At 44.3% G+C, this 19,939-nt stretch overlaps 1 long non-coding RNA gene across 1 annotated transcript in view; it reads left to right on the top strand.

Annotated features, from left to right (window-relative positions):
• Positions 1–8,061: 8,061 nt before the first annotated feature.
• LOC308474391 overlaps positions 8,062–19,939 on the top strand; it is a 32,956-nt gene continuing 21,078 nt past the window's right edge. Inside the window, exons 1-2 of the long non-coding RNA XR_013984683.1 lie at positions 8,062–8,365; positions 13,374–13,550. This is a non-coding gene — a long non-coding RNA (uncharacterized lncRNA). The remainder of the gene's footprint in view (positions 8,366–13,373; positions 13,551–19,939) is intronic.

The raw sequence follows: 19,939 nt of genomic DNA, 5'->3' as shown, positions 1-19,939 counted from the left end.
ATGTGACGTCTGAATTTCATCTGCTCCGTGGGAGCGGCGTGGTGACGTCTCCCTTGAGTTCGGGGGAGATTTTACAGTTCTAGTCCCAGAAGCTGCTGAGAGGACAAATATGCGGTTTTAACCTACTGGTGCCCGTGGTCATGTGTTGCAAAGCAATGCAAGGAATGTGAGGGGACTCGGTAGGATTCAGCGCCTCCTTTCTCTTACGTGGAGCATAGAGTCAGTCACCGTTACGAGAAGTTCGGTGTCTGTGAGAAGCTCCTGCAGCAGAAGACACTGGGAAACAAAGCTGAAATGAAGTGGGGTTTGTTCCCACCTTTGTTTTACGTGCTCTCTCCCCGCCCTCTCATAATTTAAGAGGAGATTTGCTTCTGGTTGCCTACAAACACTTCACACCTACAGCTCTTAAAAAATAAAAATAAAGGCTTGTGATTTGTTTTATTTTTTGAGGGGAAGGAACCCAGCATATTCAGTAGATTGCCAAATTTGAACGGAATCTAGTAGCAAAATTTCGAAAGCAACATTTGAATTTACTAAATGCTTACCCACTAAAACTTCGATCTCTGCAAGGACAGAATTTCTGAAGGGCATTTCATCCTTTTCAGAATACTGTTATTTTAGGATAGCAACATATTAAAAGGGTTTGTGAGAAATACTTTGTGAGAGTTTCCAATCCAAAAGGCAAGACACTTTGAATATTGTTGGATCAAGACTAGGCCAGGGAGGAGGAACCTACAGCCATGCAGATATTGCCAGGACTCTCAGCTCCCCCCCCCCCAACCATGGGCATAGCGGGGGAGGGCAGCTGCCCCCCTAGATCAAGCAAAACAATTGAAATACTTAACTAACTGACCAATCACATCAGTTCTGCCCCTCCCCTAACAAAAGTCCTGCCCCCCCAAAAAATCTTGGCTATACACATGCACCACAACTCCAGGTGATGGAAGCTGCAGTAACTTTTTTAGCTGTGGTCCTGTGGGAATTACGAGCCCATAGGCTCCCTATCCATGCCCTGGAACCAATTTAGATGACTCTGGAAGCTCACAAACAAGGCATGAGGAGGATTACTAGAGGCCTCCTTCTTGGTATGTTCCCAAGCATCTGGATCTGTGAAATCTGCTGCACCCAACCCTGAAGGTTCTTACTCATTCTCATGCCTTGTGGCAGTAGAAAGACATATCCGGCATGAATTTGTCTAGTTCCTTTTAAAAAGCCATCTAGGTGCCATTGTGACATGGTGTGGCAGCCAATTTCGTATGTACTTCCTTGAGTTTGTTCTCCTGAATCCACTGCTAACCAACTGCACTGAGTGACCCCAAGTTAGTTCTAGTCTATGAGGGGTTGGAGTGCTGCTTTCTACACCAACCATGCCTAGTCATATTCTGATTTTATGCAATGCTGTGGCTTATTATCAATTATTGCAAGTAACGAATTCCCTATAGGAAATTGCATATTTTATTTTGCTGCTGTTTAACTTGACAAATTGTAGAAGCTTAAAAAGATGGATTGTATCCAACTAGGTTTTACTCAGAGCAGGATTACTGAAATCAGTGGACCAAAGTCATGTCTATTAATTTCAGTTTGTCTACTCTGAGTATGACTAACACTGTGTACATTAATTTAACCAAAACTTTTATAACCAGGAGAACTTGTCACATAGAAAATTACAGAGTTTCATGTTTTGTTCATATCTACTTTGCACAAGTAAGCCTGTGAAATACAAGTCAATTGATCCTGTGTACTTACTCTCAGGAAGACTGCACTTCAACTTCTGCAGATGTGCTTCAGAATTTATAATTTACTTATTAGTACATATATATATCTTACCCTTCCTTAAAGGAGCTGAGAAATCACAGCTGGTTCTCGGCCTACTGCCTTCACCCACAAAACAGCCCTGTGAGGTATGTCAGATTCAGATTTAATGACACATCCAAAGTTACTCAGTGAACTTCATGGCAATTTGAACCTGAGTCTCCCGTCTCTTAAACAAGGTCATCCTTCCAGCACTGGCAGAGGAAGAGGAGTGCGGGGGGAGTGCACTGCCCCTGGCAGTGCAATCCCGGTGGGGTGCCATCGCGGCCCCCCTCGCCTGTTCTGGGCATCACGCCCCCAAAGGCGGCACGCCACGCCATGTCCCCAGGACGCACACCAGCCCCGCTCCCACCTGCTCTCCGCCCCCCCCAATGCCAGAGCATGAAGCTCTGCCACTGCCTTCCAGAAGGACAAATGTGAACTCGGAGGATAAATACCTGTCCCTTCCACAATTGCATAAGACATAAACTGAAACTACATTTCCAGGAGGTGATCCAACTGCACTATACAGCTGGCTCACCTATCTCTATGTGCTAATATTTCAGCAAAACCATGCAGAGGTGTCTGTGAGATCTCACCAGAACCTGGAAGTTGTGTGACCCCAGCAAGCAACGTTTTGGTAGGGGGCAACAAAGTGGGCAGGCAGCACATGCACAGGGCAGCAGCAGCACCTTCCTGTTTTGCCTCAGGCTGTGAAATAGGATGGACTGCCCTTCTGTGTGTGTGTTTGTGTCCCCTCCCTTCCAATGTAGCAGCTGCATGTATAGCACAGAGGAGGAAGTTTCCTTGCCTCCTATTTTGTCTTGGTGGGTTGCAGGCTGCTTCCCTCTGGCAACACCACTGGGGGAGTGCATAATTCTGCAAGAGAACTCTGCAGTCCTTTAAACTAGATTTGGCAGTGCAGCACAGTGGACATTCCTGGGGTCGCAACTGCTTGAGGTGAAAACTAAAGCAAGATGACAGCCTAGGTGCTCCTGGTCAAGCGGGGGCTAACATGAGAGAAAGGAGGAGTGGGAGTGAAGCTGGGGTTTGTGCTTGAGAGACTCTGCGATGTGTTTTCCACACTGATTGTCTGGAAACACTGCTTCTTAACTTCCCACCCTTACTTTGGACACCGAAGGGGAGGACAGATTTATGTTCCATAAACAGGGAATTCAGTCCCTCGGCACAACTGTCTTGTTAGAACTTGCTGGAAGGAGCTTAACAAAGTGCTAAGGTGAAGCTTAACAATGAGTCTGAAAGCAACAGTATCACATTGTTGTTCTTTCTGCACAACAATTTGTTGCCTTTGTGGAACATACCTTGAATCACTCTGTATGCAATTCTCCCGCCCCCTGCAGCAGTTCTATTCTTTTCTACACTATCCTGTACTGGTATATTATAGTAGCTTAGGCAAAAGGGAAAAGCCACTGACCTATGAAGAGTAGAGCCTTGATGGATCAGGCCACCTAGTGCAAAATCCTAGTGCAACACCCATGCCCATGAGAAACCCACAAACAAGGACCTGAGCACAACAGCGCACTCCCCACTGTGATTCTCTGGGTCTTGCTGAATGACAGCTTTCATAATCACTGACCACTGGCCAGGCTATCTGGGGCTGCTGGAAGTCCAACCACATCTGGAGGGCCACAGGTTCTCTGGCCCTGATCTAGAAGCAAGTGGAGCCCCAGGAGCAATGTTCATGTTATAGATTCATACTGATAGGTTCATATTTCTCTGCACATTGTATGTATTTTTAAACTGCATCAATAGTGACCCCAAGCATTTATTTCCTAAGGCTGGTGGGGGGGGACTACGAGTGAGTGTGGATAATTCGTGTATTATGAAATAGAAGCATATTTGTACATGAATATGAGCTTGCGCTTATTTCAATTAAATTTGATTTTAGTAAGTGTGCTTGAGAGCAGGAGCTTAGACTAATTGCACTACTTATAATGGAAAATTAAGTAAAACTGAATTATAATGGCTTATGGATGCAGGTTCCCTAACTAGGTAAGGTAAGGTAAAAGACCCCTGGACAATTAAGTCCAGTTGAAGTCAACTGTGGGGTGTGGCGCTCATCTCTGCTTTCAGGCCGAGGGAGCCAGTGTTTGTCTGCAAACAGCTTTTCTGGGTCATATGGCCAGCATGAAAATTCTGAAAGTGGTGATTATATGCATCTGCTGCCAAAAATGATACAAAATCCATTTAAGTGTTGAACAGTATATTTATTTTAGTGTTTTATCAAGCATCCATCTCAGGAACAGAGTAATTTTCCTGAATGTTACATGGTGTGTCCTGTTCTTGATGTTGAGTGGCAACCTCCACTTTGTGATCTTAGCTTCATATTTCACTACCATAAATTGTTTAAATGATGAATCAAGTCCCAATAACTGTGCATCAGCAGCTGCTAGATGTACATGTAACCAAGAAGGACATTCAGGCAGCAGGTAGATGGCCACTGACAGCTGACAAGAGAGGCATATGGCTGGAGCCAATCCAATAAGAGTAGCCCTCCCACCCCGCCCCAAATTAATTTGTACACAGCAGATATTATCTCACCTGACAAAGTCTACATTAGTTTCCACTAGTATCTTTTGGGGCTTTAAATAGCTCTGCTACTCATGAGACTACTATTGTTATAAAGGAAACACTAGTAAAGCTATAGAAGCACCCTGAGGTCACATAAACAGCAGGCCCAGTTTAGGATTTTGTGCAGTTCTACCTCATTGTTACCTTCCTATGCAATACTTTCTTCTCCATGTACAGTGGTACCTCGGGTTACATACGCTTCAGGTTACATATGCTTCAGGTTACAGACTCCGCTAACCCAGAAATAATACCTCAGGTTAAGAACTTTGCTTCAGGATGAGAACAGAAATTGTGCTCCAGCGGCGTGGCAGCAGCGGGAGGCCACATTAGCTAAAATGGTGCTTCAGGTTATGAACAGTTTCAGGTTAAGAATGGACCTCTGGAACGAATTAAGTACATAACCAGTAGTACACTGGTTGAAGTAGTACAACACAACCATAGGCATGTGTGAGGAGTGTAGTAGTTGCTTGGAGTTTGTACTAGTTGGCAAAAATGATAATTTGTTCTAGATTAGGAATGGAAGAATTTAACTCTCTCTCTCTCTCTCTCTCTCTCTCTCTCTCTGGGGGAACCATGCTAAATTGCATATAAAAAAGGAACATTTCACTAAGGAAGTACTTGTTAGATACAAAAACATACACATCTCAACTCCTGTAAGGCAATACATACTGTAGAGAAGACAGACTGTCTTGTTTTTAAACTTTGAGATGAAAAACATGGTATTTCTTCTGTTGAAACAGCCTCAGGAATTTTGCATTCAGCTGTGCTCATGGGGTCTCAGTCACCCTCAGTTGTTACAGAAAGGCATCAGAGATCAAGCAACTGCAGGCTGAGGCCTTTTATCCTGATAAGATCAAAATTGCTACATACTGTATCAAGTGGCCCAGGGCATGAAATTCTGTATCTGCAGCCTGTCTCCTAGAGTGGCCAGGTCTTCTGCTCTCTGGCTACCAGATGATTCCAATTGCATAGAATGACGTTGACTATTACTGATGGGGAATTTCTCTCTTCTGGGAGGGGAAAAAAAAAGAGGAAGTAAATTACAGCTGCTTCACATAGAAAGCTGTAGGCTGGTAAAGTAATGGGAATATCTGTTCTCTTGATTTCCCTGGAGACGGTATTGGTTGTGGGTTCTCCACCACTATCAGGTGTATTTGCAGCAACTATATTTCTGCATTAGTGGCATCAGTATAAGATATCAAGTAAAAAGTAACATACTATATCTCAATTTGATAATTTCTATCAGATTTCAAGGACTTATTTTGAAAACAAACCATATATTCAAACCACCTGTAAAAGCTAAGCAGCAAATGCTACCAATGCACTTCATCATTTCAAGCTTGAAGGAAACTGACAAAAACTGTTATTACATGTGGGAACTGTTCCTTATTACTCTCAATGATGTGTTGAGTTTGGAGAGGAGTTACGGTAATAACAAACATCACGAGTCAATTCCAAAGGTGTTTAAAACAGTGTAAATTACTCTCAGCGTTCCACAAAAGCTCAAGGTAAAATAACTTTTTAAAAAATGAAATGCTTTGTGAAAAGTGTGTTTTTTATATTTGAGGAAACAAGCAATTTTCTCCTGTGTTTGAACATTTGAGCTCAGGAGTCAGCAGAGACTTGAGAAAACTGAATTTAGATCCCCAACTCTGCTATGAACTCATTCACTTTTAATGAGTAATAATAACATTTAGTGTACAAAGATTTTAATATAAATTATTTTTACTAATCCTTACAATGGTTCTCTAAATAAATCCTTATGATTGTCATTATATTGCATATGGGATTTGAAACGATCTGAGGAAAGGCAGGCAGCCTCCCATTTGCATGTGACTGGCACATGCACACCATTTTCAGCACCGCAAGGGGTGGAATGGGGCAGGTTGTGCCTATGCGCATCCTGCTGATGCATGCAGTGCCTTGGAATGCAACCCCTGCGCAAATGGGGAATTGCCTTTACATGCTTACCTATGGTTACCAGAACAGGTCAGTGTATTTCCCCGTTCACACCTCATCTTTTTAGTACAATACACCAGCTCTGGCTGGCTCTCTTTCAGCCTTAGTTTCCCTTCTGTAAAATGGAAATACCAGCAATTCAGCAGGCATGTGTGCCTTGAAGACTAGATAAGGAATGCAAAGCACTCTGCATGTTAATAGGGACACAGACAAAAGCCCCCTTCAGGAATCAGGAATGCAGTTGACCCTGACATCTATGCATTGCTGTGGGCTGTCTGCACAAGGAAAGCCACACCCAGGCAAGTACACCCATGGGCTGGGCCAGCAGAATGCCCAATGTAAGGGGTCAAGAGAGCAATGTCTTACCCATAGCGGCTAGTGGCACAGGGCGCCAAGTTTTGGAGGGCGCCAGGGAGGAGGCGGAGGCTGGACACTGCACCTCCTGGCATCAGCTCACCGCCCATGCCCGCCTCTGCCATGCCGTGATGAAGCAGTGCCGTGCCCGGAGCCTCTATCTGCCGCCACGGCGTTGAATATGCTTAAGACGGCACTGCTCCCAGTAATTAGAGAAGGACCATAGCTCACTGGAGAGCATCTGCTTTGCATGCAGAAGGTCCCAAAGTCAATCCCTGGCATTTCCAAGTAGGTCCGACCTGGCCTGGCCAGGAAAGGGATCCAAGCTTTTTAGTGCTTTAAACCAGAGGTTTAAACCAGGCGGAGTTCCTCAGGCCCAGGGGCCAAATGTGGCCCTCCAAGCATCTCTGTCTAGTCCTCAGGACTCTTTCCAGGCTGTACCCTCTCCCCAGCCCACAACCCCCAGGGGGCACATATTAGTATGAGCAAGGCCAGAGGGAAAAGTGGGTGTTCCATAGGCTAGTTTCTTTCCACACATGCAGCCTTTGGGTCCTCCATCCAGGCAAAGGAGGCATTATCGGACTTTAAGGGGACATCCCAGCGAGGCAAAGACACTGAAGAGTGCAACAGAGGACTACTGAGAATGGCGATCATCCCTAGCTAGCAAGATCAGTGGGCAGGAATGATGGGAACTGTAGTCCGAAAATAGCTGGAGACCCAAATTTGGGAAACACTGGTATATAGACCGCCTTGGCTGTACCAAGCAAAGCTCTTGGCAACCCCCTTAACCATGACAATTTTATTAAAACCGCAGCCACACTACCAGAAGGAAACACTAGTCGCTCCTCAGCCTGGCTGCCAAGTTCTTTCAAGAGAGCTCAGTGGGGCTCGCCGGCCTTCCCCCTCCCCTCGCTTTTTATATTTTGGCCAGACTTTCATTTTGCCCCCTTAAAACTCCCCGGACTCCACATACTTCCCGGCGCGTCTGGCTGACTCACGCGCCTAGAGGAGAGCAGCACCCGCACCGACCTGCTCTAGGCGCGTAAAGAAGAAACCAGGGCTGGGATGGGAGGGGCGGGGATCCTGGGAGGAGTCGATTTGCCTCCACCCCCCCCAGGTGCATCTGCCCACGGCAAGCCCGGGGAACTGTGACCTGTGAAGGCGGCCAGCTGGGCGTGCGGGAAGGTCTCCCAACCCGCCCGAAGCGAGCCTGGCGGCACCACCACCACCACAGGAAGCCTCGGGGCATCTTTTCCAGCTCCGTGACGTCACTTTCCCACGTGGGCCCAAGCGTGCGAGCATGCCCATATAAAGGCAGGCGGCCTTCCCCACCTTTCCCTCCGCTGGCTCTGTTGGTGAGCAGGCTGGGCAGGAGTCCTGCGCGGGGAGCAGCCGGCCTTACCTTAGAAGGAGGCGGCGAAAAAGTCTGGCCCCCAGTGGAAAGCGCCTAGCTACCCTGCGGCTGGGCGCGCGTTTCCTCAGCGCGCCGGCGAAGCCCTGACCCTGGGAGGCAAGCGGCTGTTCCCGGAACGCAGCGCCGCGAAAGGTGGAGGGGGGGGGACCAGGCGCGCGCCCCCCACCCTCCTTGCGGCTGCCTCAGGTGTGGGGCTGAATGGGAGCGCTGTCTCTGTCAGCAGGGAGTGTAGGAAAACCTACATTCGTGATGAGCGTGTGGAATAACCTTTCTTTCATTCCCCGCTGAGTAAGCACAGCCAGACACCGCCAGCCCTGCAGAGGGGAGCAGAACATTGTCACCAAGGTCAGGCTTAAACTGTAGGGGGTCGTCGAGGTGCTGCCCTCCAGATGATTTGCTGGACTCCAGCTCCCATCATTCCTGACCACTGGGCTTTGCTGGCTCCGGCTGATGCAGTGGTTGCCAACCTTTTGTTGGCCATGCCCCACCTAAGCATCTCTAAAATCCTGAGGCCCCCCCCCATATAATTCTTATTAGTCAAATAGTGAACTCCTATTCACTTGGAGGAAGCCTAAAATGCCATTCACTGTTAATAACTCATTCTCAAATTGCCCCCCTTAAAAATCAAATTGCCCCCCGTTGGGTGTGTGCCCCCCCCACGTTGGGAACCATGGGGCTAATGGAAGCCGGAGTCCAGTGATGCACTAGAAGGGCCACAAGGTCCCTGTCCCTGCTAGAAAGAAATTGCAACGTAATCTCAGACCTAACGGTATATGTCATTCAGAGTGATTGGGGATGTCTCCACCTGGTGAGCACGACCTTTTCTGTTTCTCAGCTTCAAAAACAGGAGTTTGGGGCTGTCATTGGCGCATGCACACTCATCTGTACATATGTGGTGGCTGGCTCCAATGTATTCTCTGCGGTGGCATCCTCTCTGTGGAACGCCCTCCCATCAGGTGTCAAAGAGATAAAGAACTACACAACTTTTAGAAGACATCTGAAGGCAGCCCTGTATCGGGAAGTTTTTAATGTTTGACATTTTATTATGCTTTTATATGTATTGGAAGCCACCCAGAGTGGCTGGAGAAACCCAGCAAGATGGGTGGGGTATAAATAATAAAACAACAAAAACAATCATGATACACCATTCATAGGTACGAAATGAATGTGGCTTAAGTCTTCTGGTATGAGAACAAAACACACTTTATCTCTCTCTTGTGCTCTTTAGGCTTCATAAGGATCCACACTTTACTGTTCACTGTTGTACATATATATATGTATATATATGTATGTATGTATACATATATACATAGAAGTAAAAAATGGTGGTGGTACAGAATGGCACAGATGGGTACAGGGGGGTGATTTTAGGAATGTGCTGTCCAGTACCCATGACAATAGCACAATAGCCCAACTCTCATTTCCAAAGCAAACAGTGTGCAATAATACCACTTTACTGGAGGAAGAAATAATTCCCAGCAACTGTGCCTAGCTGTTTAAAATGCTTGGAAATGGTGATTCCTTCACAATAGGAGCCATTGGATATCTGGGCCAGTTGAGTCACAGCTCTAACGATTCTTCCAGGAAAGCCATGGTGTCTGGATTGGCCCTACAATGCTGCTGTTCTTTGACAATGTCAGCTCACCACAATCAGTCAACAGTCCCTTTCAAGGAATTGGCCTGAACAGCACATGGCCTAGAGAGACTGAAGCTTTCACCTTGTACTTGCTTCTTGCCTCTTACCAAAAAACAGGGTGTACAAAAATTATCTTGGTTTTCTGGTGCAAGTGCTTTTTTTTTTAGTAATGCAAGATTGAAAAATAATGATACAATTAGAAATAATGATACTCATACATTCTGAGGTCATTTAACTGATGAAGAAACAAAGACTTGGAAAGGACCTCAAGGATCATCTAGTCCAACACTCTGCAATGCAGAAATCTCAACACATGACCCCCATTCAATTTGAAACCATACTAGACTCTGCTTAGCTTTGCAAATGTTCTAGCAGTTCTACTGCTGTGCTGACATACCATGCACAAGTGGTGACTGATTGAAAAGGAAATCACAATCTTCAACATGCCTACATACAGCAAAGATGTAGGTCCAATTTTTTTTGAATGCTTTATTTTTCCAAGGAAAAATAAACGAATGCCAACTGCAAGGCATGGCAGTTTCAAAGTGCTTACCTTTGCTTAATAAAAACAAGTAAAATAAGCATGCCAAATTAGATCACTCTCTGGGGCATGCTTTGGGTGGTTTAACCAAAACAGCCAAATTTTCAACACCCCCCCCCCAAAAAAACCCACATCACTGCTAAAGAGCATTGAGTTTTCTTTCCCACCCTAAGATTAAGTAATCTGGATTCAATGTGTTAATTAATTTAAATTACCATGAGAGCCAATCATGGCCAAAAGGTGGAGTGTTGGACTTGGACCCCCTTGGTCAAGGAAATCATTGTGCAACAGACTTTAGTAGGACTCTCTGATCTGATCTGTATGACACGCTAAACCAAACTATGGCACACCAAGATCTTGAGAACATGGAGGCAAAGCTTGTCACCCCTTTGCTCCTCCCTGGTCCTTTTTACTGCTGTGCTGAGCTAAGCTTAGGTTTTTTTGTTGCCAGAGATCGTGTTTAGTGAGGAGAGAGCTTAACCATGAGTCCTGGTTTAAGACCATGCTGAGACAAATATTAGGGGGACCTATCTCCACATGAACATGTATAGGACACAGAGAGAAAAAATGCTAAATTTTGAAAAAGAACAATTTTCCTTTCAGAAACATTTGGGTTAGTTACCTGAATGATATATATATATATAAACTGAAAGGACAATCGACAATCTAATCCTATATGTGTCTACTCATAGGTAAGCACCATTGAGTTCAATGGGATTTATTCCATCCCAGGTAACCGTGTATAAGATTGCAACGCACAACTTGTCTACCCATCTTCAGTTTTCCACAGACATTGCTCATTCTCTGTCCTTTGGGTGGTTTAACCATGTCTGCTGTATTTCTGCATTTAAGACAAGGGCAAGGAAGAGATTCTGCTGAGTTTACCTAACTGATCTACAAAGTCACTTCCTAACCCTAGGCTAGAACAAAGGAAGTTCAGCAGGCAGCTCTAAAATGCTTATGAAGCAGAGTCAGGAGTCTGACTCAGGGAGGAAGGATTCACAAAAAAATTATCCTCCTAAAAGTGAAAATATACTCATGTGATCAGTGCAAGAACAGAAATGATTTATTTCCAGTTAGCACCACTGTAGCTCTGAAGCTGTACCATTAGATTTTATTTATTCATCACCCCCCACATATATGCACCACATACAGCTGAAAAACAGCACAGGAAACAGCAAATATGTGTCTAAAACAATTCAAAGTAGACACCCAGTGCAGAGAACTGTTCATCCCACTGGTAAAGCCCATTGGAACAAAAATGTCTTCAATTGTTTCTGGCAAGCGCAGATAGTGGTGCCCACCATATCTCATGAACTATAAACTTAGTTCACAAGACTTCAGATGATAGCTCCATTTGTACGAATAATACTTTTTAGGAGCTTTCAGAGACAGCAGTAACCAACATGGTGTAGTGTAGACTCCCAACAAAGCTTATTATATAGCAGATTTACCGTTACACATTAGTAAAGGTAAAGGGACCCCTGACCATTAGATCCAGTCGTGACCTACTCTGGGGTTGTGGCGCTCATCTCGCTTTATTGGCCGAGGGATCCGGCGTACAGCTTCCGGGTCATGTGGCCAGCATGACTAAGCCGCTTCTGGCAAACCAGAGCAGCACACCGTTTACCTTCCCACCAGAGTGGTACCTATTTATCTACTTGCACTTTGACGTGTTTTCGAACTGCTAGGTGGGCAGGAGCAGGAACCGAACAACAGGAGCTCACCCCGTCACGGGGATTCGAACCGCCAACCTTCTGATTGGCAAGTCCTAGGCTCTGTGGTTTAACCCACAGTGCCACCCACGTCCCTACCATTACACATTATATTATATAATAATAATAATAATTGGTGACTTTTGTTTATTCATAGAAGTGTCCCCATTATTTTCTCCAGTGATTAAGAGGCAAAAGTACAGAAGTCACAGGGGACTCTATTTGCAAGTCAGAACAACTGTTTGGTATGAGTATGTCTGATTCACAAAGAAATACAGATTTACATTCTTTCCCTATTACAGGGAAGTAGATTTTTTTCCCCATCGCAGAAGTCATGGGCCTTGCATGGGGGGCCTGCAGTGGCAGATGACTGATTTTCAGTGCAATTGTAACCATGTCTACTTAGATAATTATCAATAAAGCACAGACAAAAATAGAAAAAAATTAAAGCAAATGTTTACAACTACATTATATGTCCCAGTAGACTTGCTGGGGGGAAGGTTTTCAGCATCTAGAACAACACAGCCTGATATCAGTAGGCAAGGGGTTCCAAAGCTAGGTGCTGCAACACTAAAAGGTTAGCTCTTTACAAATTAGCACCAATAAGCCAGAACTTTATTGCTTTTGCATTTTAATATTTACATGAATTTATTATAGACAGCTGATTTTTATTACAGTTATAAGCTGTTTCAAGTATATTTTTAAAGTGGAATATAAATATTTCAACAATGCGAAACTTAACGCAAAATCAAGTTTGCTGTAACAACAGGACTCCTGATATTCAGGGTTTAAACGTTAAGATATAAATTCCTAAAAAGATGAGAGTGGGAAGAGGTTTGAAACCTTCATTAACTTTATTGGTATCATTCAGTTCAAAAGCAAAACAACAAACAACCCATAAGCAAGAATAGTTTTTTGTGAAACATGTTCACCAACATTCCCCTCCAGCTATCTCATGCACATCTCTCTGGTTTTCCCTTCAGATAAGAATGAAATGCTTTCTGTTGATCACATGGAATTTTTCAGTTTATCACCAATCTTATAGATAAGGTGCTCACGCAAAGCAATTCCTCTGTCAACACTGCAGCCTCCTAGTAGAGGGAGCTGCACAGTTTTCTGCCTTATATGGATCAGCTTGTTTGAACAACTACATTAAAGTAATGAAGGTCTTTGAGGCTAACATTAAAGGCAGATGTACTTAACATCCCATTCATCCTTTTAAAAAAAAACTTTTATTTTCCTGCATAAACAAAAACAACAATGACGAATGAAAAAAGTATTACTGGCTGTCTCAGAGCAAGTTAAGCAGGTAAGTATTTCAGAGTTACATAAAGTGTCTTAATATATTCTTTTTCTCTTTCGTAGGTTAAGTTATTTGATTACATTCAACACAATTGAACATTATGAGTCGGAGAAATGGTAGGGAGTAGAAGCATTTCCCTTTTTCCTATGGACTGTTTCCCCTGCTCCGTACTGCCTCCCCAATCAGCTTGCCCTGTGGAAAGCCAGAAAGCCACCTAGCAACAACTTGGACCTGGGAAATATCAGGTAGGAAAGAATTTAGGCATGGCTAGGATTGTACTGTAATTACTTGATTCAGGTTAAGAGGTTCTAGCAAGGCCTTGCTCTGTTCTTTGGTAGATGTCAGGTGAGTAGGTGCCAGGAACAAAGGCTTTTCACCTGGGGCTCCTTCCATTTGGAACTCTCTTCCTCAAGATGTCTTTGATGTTCCTTTCTTTATGGTTTTCAGTCAGTGCGATGGAAGGCAGGATAGACCTCCTGTTCCATCTTGCGACTTTTAAAAGTTTGCCTTTTTCAGAGGCCTTGCGAATTTTTGAAATGCGCTGCAAGTAGAGTTAGAACAAGTTCCAGCGGCACTTAATATAGGTTTATATTATACAGCAGCACTCTTTTTCCACACTGGGCAGGCTGGTGCTGCGACCACATTTTATTACCATTAATTTTGCCAGAAAACTGATCCGGGGGAAGAAAACCCTGGACTGTGACAATTTTACAAGATCATCATCTACATGCATTGTAAAAAGTGTTTGGCAATTCTAAAGAAAAGGGAAATTATGGAAGTAACATGTAATTTCTCCTGTACAGCAACATTGCAAAACAGTTTACCAAGTCAAGAAAAAAGGGGGGGAAAGCAAACACCAGTCATTTCCTCCCACATCTATGTACCATCCTTCTACATACTCCCCCTATCCTATTTAAATGTCACTTGTATTTAGTTCTTTGATGGTAGGGACTCCTTCTCTTATTACAAAGGATACACATACCCTTGTTTTTTCTCTTTCTCTCCCCCTCCCCATTTTTTAAAAGGGGCAAACAGCTTTGTACCTTCAACTAGTGCATAGCAGGAAATCTTGCTATTGCCTTTGAACTGGGACTTGTGAAGGCTAAATTCTCTGATTCTTGTGAATAAGCCCTTTAGAACAAAGATCTTTTCGTCTGGGGTTTCTTTCAGTGACTTACTTCTATTTCCCATTGTTTCCATTTCCTAAGGGTACTTTCTGCTATGATTTCTCCGAATGTTCTACAAGTTCAATCAAAATCTGCTTATATTTTGACCACTCAACTAGTAATGTGTTGTCCATGTCATCATCATGACAACTTGAAAACTCGGAGGAAACAGTCCTCACAGAGGTGCAAGCAGGGCACCAACAGCACAATCTTAACCTTGGCTGCTCATAATTAAGTCTACTGAGTTCAGTGCAGCTAACTCCTAGGTAAATGGAGTTAGGATTGTGCCATCATAGACTCCACTGTCTCCAGCTCCAAGAAGCGCTTCCTTTCATGGCATTCATAGAAACATAGAATTAAATCTTATACAAATTTTAACCATCATGGAGAATCCTGTTAAGGGAGTTGGGAACTGTAAGTTTGTGAGGTCAGCATCCTTAACAAATTACATTTCCCAGGATTTTTTTTGGGAAAGCAATGACTCTTAGTTGTATAGGAGTGCCTGAAATGTATGGTGCAAATGTGACCACAGGAGGCTGCCTTATAGTGCCTTTGATCATGGGTGCTCCTAGCTTAGTAATATGTACTCGTTGACTGGCAGATGCTCTCCAGGTTTTCAGATGGACCTCTCTCAGCTCTTCTTGAATATGTCAGGGACTAAACCTTGGACCTTCTGCAAGCAAAATAGATGTTCTTCCACTGAGCTATAGCTCTTCCCTGGGGCTCATCCACAGTTGCTATGGTTTTTACTCCCCACTATTTCCCTGACAGTGAGAAAAAGTAGATCCCATGAGATACAGAGAGCCTGGAAGCCACATCACACAAAGATGTTAATATTTGTCAAAGTACACATCATCAATGTTCCCTAGTGAACGTCCTTATATAATACCCACATCTACTCAGAGTGCACATTTGCCTCACTATTTGCAAACATATGTTTGCCTTGTTAATGTGGTACACTTTACATGTAACTATTATCATTGCCACAATCAAGAGTTAAGCATGCTCATCCACTGGTAAGCCATTGAATGGGCTGGGCACACTTGCATTTTTGTTGGGCTGCTGTCAGTGTGTGCAGCTCTAAGTTTCTTCCTCTCTCCACAAGGAAGGGGCAAGGAAGTTGAGCTGAATACAACTGAAAAGAAAATATCAGCATTACCAAAATTCTCCAAATTATCTCTAGATTACAAGCCAACATTTCACTGACACATCTTTAAATGTCCATAGCAAAGTCATGGGAGTTGTCTGCTGAGTAATTTGATATTGACTACTGAGTGCAAACAGACAAATTAAGTGTAGGGAAGGAGTGACAATCAAGTTCCCATTGGGCCTTTCCTCTTTCCGGTTTGGGTTTCCAGGCCAGCCTGGGAGTGGTTCCCATCCATATGTGAACAGGCAACTCTCAGGGAGAAAGGGACAAAGAAAGTAGGGCTAGAACAGTATTCCTCCTTTGATCCATACTCTGCTTTAATAAAGAAGCTTTGTTTGCACATCCCACTCACATCTTTCTTCAAAAGGGCGGTAAAGAATCTGACACTACCTCAAAACAGAAGCCTGTTATGTGAACAAAGTGGAATCTTCCCTGTTACATTTCTTCTTTATGTGTGCTTGCTATAGACTGGTAGAACCCACATGCTGTTCACTGAACTATAATAGTGGGCCTCTGACCTTCCATTCCAATAAATAAAGGAGGCAATAAGGCTTCTATTGAAGGCATCACAAGTGGGACTTCTCAACAATATGTTGCAACATGGAGTGCTCCAGTTCAGTGTCCAAGCCTTTGTTTGGTATACTTTATTCCATACCTTGGTTTTCTCTTCCCCAACTTCAATACATTCAGCATTCTGTGGCCACTGAGCATGCTCAGTCTTCATTGACCTGTTTGGGGTTCCCTATTAAGCTCCCCACCTCATTTTTTACAAAATCATTATGCAGACCTTTGGGTTCCCCTAAACTAGCCAATACCTTTTCCCTATGTGTAGATGGTCCCATTTTGGCTACACAAGAGGCCACATTAAGAAAATTGAGTTCACCATTAGTTTATTACAGGGGTAGGCAACCTAAGGCCCATGGGCCAGATGCAGCCCAATTGCCAATGAGTAGAATGTGTCCTTTTATTTAAAATGCATCTCTGAGTTATTTGTGGGGCCTGCCTGGTGTTTTTACATGAGTAGAATGTGTGCTTTTATTTAATATGCATCTCTGGGTTATTTGTGGGGCATAGGAATTCGTTCATATTTTTTTTCAAAATATAGTCTGGCCCACCACATGGTCTAAGCCTTAGACTCTAAGCCGGCCCATGGCTGAAAAAGGTTGCTGACCCCTGGTTTATTATATATCCTCCAGCATGTGGGAATGCTTTTCTATCTATGACCCTTGTTGCAACAAATCAGATCACAACTATAGTGCTTTCAGCTTTCAGCTGATGAATGTTGTATGTTGATGAATGGTTCAACCAAGCAACAGGAAAGCAACAATACTCCCAAGGTATTTCTCCCCCCACCCCAATTCAAATATGGGAGAATATCAATAGCCACAATGGCTGTGTTCTGCCTCCACTGTCAAAGGCACAATGCCTCTGAATACCAGTTGCTGGGAATCACAGGTGGGCAGAATACCTTTTCACTCAAGTCCAGCTTGCAGGCGTCCCACAGGTATCTGGTCAGCCACTGTAAGAACAGGAGTTGGACTAGATGGGCCATTGGCCTGATCCAGCAGGCTTATCTTATGTTCTGATTCCACATCTTCTCTTTGCAAAATCAGAGTTACATGCTGATGCAAGATACGGCATATTAAGACCATTGCTGAGCTGTGCAGCTTCTGAACAATAATTGCATTCACTGAAATTTCAGGTAATGGGAAAAATCATTTTAGCTCATCTTGCTGAAGGTTTAAAATGCATTCTAATCATGATGGTCCAAGTTCAGTTCTCTGCTGAAACCATTTACAAAACATATCATGATTAACTCTAGTCCTTGGACAGAGGAGTCAGCTAATTAGGAAGGTCATCTCTAACATCTCACTCGGCAGACAAAACAAAGACTTATGCCAGGGGGATTCAGGAAAGAAAGGTTATTTTTAATTAAACCACAATAGACGAGGAACCACAATATTGTTTTGGAATGAAACCTATTTAAAGTAATACACCATTGCTATGGAAACGGGGAACTGTGCTGGAGAGGCAGGAAGGCAGATTGGCTAAGGAGTATTTGAGGAATCCTCAGTTTGATGGTGATCTGAACATCTAATTTTGCCATATCCCTCATCTCTCTAGAAGGTCAACAAGCCATTATCGAAGTGTGATAGGGCAACCTGGTCAACCCTCAAGAGTGCAAAGAAATGTGGTGCAATTTTAAGAAGATCCATGGGCAGAGTCTGATGGTAGAATACGGGGAAGGGGAAGAAAGAGACCCTATAGAAAAACAAGAGGGGCCAGCACGACCCCTTTCTCCACCCTCCAACCACAATAGGCAAAGGTTGCTGCATGTATTTCCTGCATATTGCTGGGGTTGGGGGCAGCACATTGTGCTTGGTTTGCCCAGTGGGTTAGGGAAGTGATACTGAGAGGAGGGGAAACTGGGTTTCAAGGACCTGGGGCCTGTGGTGCACATCCTCAAAGTCAGATTCCTTTTCCAAAGAATAATTTCAATGGTAGATATGGCTTAGATGGATGAAGAGCCAATGGCGGGGGGGGGGGGGAGAGAAGGCAAGTAAATAGGAAGCAAGATAATGTGTGTAAAATTATGTGCGGTGTAGAAAAAAAGGAGACCCACTTCTCCCTCTCTCATAATATTGGCATCTGGAATCTTCCAACAAAGCTCAGTGGTGGGAGATTCAGGAGTGACAAAAGGAAGCACTTCTCCACTCAGCCACATTGTGTAATGATGGCCACCAACCTGAATGGCTTTAATCAACCATTGGATAGTAGACATTCTGGTTATGTCTTAACTCTATGTGCCATGCCAATTGCTGGTGAACAATACTGAGAGAGTACTATTGCACTCATGCTTTGCTTGTGGGTTTCCTATAGGTATTTAGTTAGCACTGTGGGAGCTAGATAGTGGGGTTTCTGCAGATCCACCCTCCCAACACTGAAATCTCCACTGCATACCTGGATGGGGGTGGGCAAGGGGGACGTTGGGGTCATGTGGTTGCATGAACAGGATTGCTGGATTGGTAAGCGAATAAGCAGCAGCAACACCCGTGTTGTGAAGGTGGATCCATCACACCACACATGCTGCTACTGGGATTAGATAGGTCTTTACTGTGGTGCAGAAGGCTTTTCTTAGGCATTGTCTTATGGCTTTGGCTTTCAAGGGTCTTCAGAAAGGAGCCTTCCCCTGTCCTGATTGTTGAACTGGAAGTGCTGGGCATTGGAACTGTCTGGGTCTTTCTGTAGACCAAGCCTGTGTGCTCCCTTGCCTGCCCCTCCTTACACTTCTGAAAGGAGCTTTGAATTATTTCAAGAACAAGTTCTGTCTTGCCAGCCATACCCCTTTGCTCCAATCCACTGCAGAAACTCTGAACAAGCTTTTTTCTTCAAAACTAGGAATCATGACCAGCCTCTGGCCAGCACTGTTTGCATTGTTTCCCAAATGCCTGATATGACTAAAGAGCACCCCTTCCCGGAATTAAAACTTGAGGGACGCTTCCACCCTATACTACACAGAAGGTTTATTTTTAGTGTGTGTGCAAGAGTAAGATTTACGCACCTTCAGGAGCAGTTCATCCACCTCCAGTGACTCCCCTGCATTCATCTGTGTTCTGGATCCACTCCATTCAAACATGAGGATTCCTACCTGGCAAAATAGCAGCAAAGCATCCCATGGCGCTTCAGATCTGTTGTGCTTTTCTTATTGGCAGTGTTCCACTCTCCTCCAAGCAATTTAGGGAAATGTGGCAGTAGTTTATCTTAACTTCCATATATGAACTGCCCCAAAAGAACACCTTCACCTGCTTGAGGGTAGGGAAGAGATCAGAGGATAGTTTACACGTTTGGGCAAAAATATTAACTCCCATGTGATTGCATTTAGAGGGCCAGAATTGCAGGAAGCTCTCTTCAAAATATGCTCCACGCTTCTTGGTTTCCTCTCTGTTTGAATGTTACCACCCCACTTTTGTTAAGCTAGGTCTTGAGCTATGTTGCTAAGTCTGCAAAAACACTCTTGCACTTCTGGAAAACTTGCCTGGCAACAGAGGCTCCAGCTTGCAAGGGCAATGGGGGGGCCAACATCACATGCATGATGTTGCAGGTAACATGTGCATGACATCAGGATGTCAGGAGAAGTTGGGGGCAGAGCTGAATGTGATGGCCACATGGCTTCAGTGGCCAGTGGCTCCCCCTCCTGGTACCACCAGTGGCAGGTGGCTTCTTTGATCCTCCTTCCCCTTCATGGCAGCAGGAGCAGGAGGAATCGGCTACTGGAATCGCACTGCCCTTGGCTCCATGCTTCACCTCCATGCTTTTT

This window comes from Podarcis pityusensis (genome assembly GCF_964106645.2).
Source record: "Podarcis pityusensis genome assembly, chromosome: 1".
Classification (NCBI taxonomy): domain Eukaryota; kingdom Metazoa; phylum Chordata; class Lepidosauria; order Squamata; family Lacertidae; genus Podarcis; species Podarcis pityusensis.
Note: the sequence above shows the minus strand (reverse complement) of the source record. Positions and strands in the feature narration are given on the sequence as shown.